Source organism: Microtus ochrogaster, unplaced genomic scaffold, assembly GCF_000317375.1.
Source record: "Microtus ochrogaster isolate Prairie Vole_2 unplaced genomic scaffold, MicOch1.0 UNK121, whole genome shotgun sequence".
Classification (NCBI taxonomy): domain Eukaryota; kingdom Metazoa; phylum Chordata; class Mammalia; order Rodentia; family Cricetidae; genus Microtus; species Microtus ochrogaster.
The window spans coordinates 42,361-44,855 of NW_004949219.1; the positions used below are offsets into that span (position 1 = coordinate 42,361).

Below are 2,495 nucleotides of genomic sequence, written 5' to 3' on the forward strand. Positions count from 1 at the left end.
ACTTATTATGGATACAATATTCTGTCTGCATGTATGCAGGGCAGAAGAGGGCACCAGACCTCATTACAGATGGTTGTGAACCACCATGTGGTTGCCGGGAATTGAACTCAGGACCTTTGGAAGAGCAGGCAATGCTCTTAACCTCTGAGCCATCTTTCCAGGCCCCTAGCTTGGAGATCTTACAAATGTCTCTCCGCTCACTAAAATGGTTCAGGAAATAAACACTAAAGCCAAGGAAACGGGGATAATTGGATTAGAAGGAAAAGAATGATTAAAATGAATCAAACAATTAAAATGAAAATCTAGGGAATTAGAATTTGAAGAGCTTGTTAAGAAAAAGGTAAGCTGGACAGTGGTGGTGCACGTCTTTAATCCCAGCACTCGGGAAGCAGAGACAGGTGGATCTCTGTGAGTTCAAAACCAGCTTGGTCTACAAGAACTAGTCCCAGGACAGGCTCCAAAGCTACAGAGAAACCCTGCCTTGAAAATAAAAGAAAGAAAGAAAGAAAAGAAAAGAAAAAGGAAAAGAAAAGAAAAAAATAAATACGGGTTATGAGTTTCCTTAACTAACATTGTTTGATTTGATGGTCACGAAGATGTTTTGTACACCTGGTTTTCCACAGACCAATGCAGGATGCAGAGCTACGAGTAAGAGCTGTCCAAATGTCTGAGAAAAGCAAGTGGTGGAGCTCAGTCAGGCCAAAGTTTCTCCGTGGTTGTATAGCAGAGAGAGGGTCAGAAGAGTGTTGGTGTCCAGATGGAAGTCGAAGCACATGATAGATCACTTCATCTCTTCTATATAAGAAGAAAGTGAGAACACGGAGGCAGTCCAGGAGGAGACGCTATCTCATTCTCGGGCTATTCCCCATCAGGTCAAGCATTTCTGCCACAGTCCTGGGAAAGGAGAGGTGCAGAGCATGAGATTCTGAAAATGTTTCTAAACTAACCACATTGTTTTGTATCTGTCTTGAGGTCTCCCCTAGTTTTTACTTTGCGTTGTTACTGTTTCTTTCCTCTCCCACTCTCACCCCCCAAACCCTTCTTCACTCTTCTCTTCTACCCCTTCCTAACCCCATCTTCCTTCTTTCTCAACGGAATACTCTTCTCCTTTCCTGCAGCTCTCTTTAGGAATTATCACCTTGACCTAAATCGGCTGTGACCGCTGTTGTAAAAATTTCATATCCTTCCAGCTCATAGCTGCTCCGTGGAGCTGGCCCTGCCAGCATTCCCGCTTTCTGAAGACTGTGATGTGGAGATGCTAAGAAACCCATTAGCTCGTGTCCTCAGTTTCAAGTTCCTTCCCGTCCTGTTGTCTTCCACCCGGTATACTAGGAGCGTCACGCTGTCATGATATTTCCCGCGGATCTTAGGAATTTATTGTAGGCCCTTGGAACACTTTTATTAGAGATAGAATTAAACGAGGCCCCTTGACCCACAGCATCCTGCTCCTTCCTCTTTGTTGCAGCCTGTCTCTCCTGCTATCCTCCCAGAAGCGGCTACTCCTTTCCTGAGCTGGTCTCTGCACCTCAACTCCTTACCTCAGTAACTCCCGTTCATCTCAGGACTTCAATCAGTTAAGCAAACACTATCACCATTTTCTTTATTAAGGTACGAGTCATCAGCCTCTTTCATGGGTAATGTCATTTCCCTTTTACCTTTCTCCATATTACAATGTGTCAAAACTTCAAAGTTTGCATTCAAGAGTTTGGCCTCCCCCACCAGATGGCGCTCTAGGGGCTACACCTTATTCATGTGGGCGTTTTGTGGACTACCTCTCCTTTCTCCTAGTCCTTGACCTCCGGGCACTATCCCTCTTCTCTGGATTTCCTTTTGCTCCTCGGATTTTCTTTCTCTCCTCTGACCCCTCTCCACACACACACTCAACCACCACGCACCACAAAAGGGCAATCTTTTCTCAAAGCTCAACTCTCATTCTTCTCAATTTTCTTCCTGCCGTGCTGTTGGCATTGGTTGGCACTGGTCTGTCTGTCCCTTTTGTGTAACTCATTGCCACAGGCCCCTTACCAGTCACACTGTCACCTTGCTTCTCCTCCTTCCACTGAGGCCCTGAGAGTCAGCTGTACAGGACAGGTGAGTCACTTCCCCTGAGACTCATTCTGGCCGACGCCTTCATTTACACCAAAGGTAACACGGCTGTGCTGTCACCACTGACTATTTCACCTCATTTTCCAGATGTCAAAGGCATCAACAGAGTCTACTGTGAGACCGAGACCAGCTCCACCCTCAGGAAGTCTTTTAGTGCTCTTACCCTCCCCACAAGTAAGCTCAGGATTCTCCTACTTTGCTCTCCTGCTGACAGCACTCCCGAAGTCAGTTCAACCAGCCTTGATGGTTAACTACTACTAACACTCCATGCAGGCATCATGTGACAATCTCCCGCCTACTACCCACACTCCATGCATCATGTGACAATCTCCCACCTACTACCCACACTCCATGCATCATGTGACAATCTCCCACCTACTACCCACACT

General features: G+C 46.3%; 1 protein-coding gene across 3 annotated transcripts in view; it reads right to left on the reverse strand.

Annotated features, from left to right (window-relative positions):
- The window catches only part of Kdm4d (lysine demethylase 4D), a 29,723-nt gene that overhangs the window by 2,962 nt on the left and 24,266 nt on the right, over positions 1-2,495 (reverse strand). For 2 of the 3 annotated variants that reach the window (XM_026778278.1, XM_005371684.3), the window contains one exon: positions 572-894. The gene's annotated coding sequence lies outside the window, so the exon portion shown is untranslated. The remainder of the gene's footprint in view (positions 1-571; positions 895-2,495) is intronic. The other variant, XM_026778279.1, reaches the window with a different exon arrangement.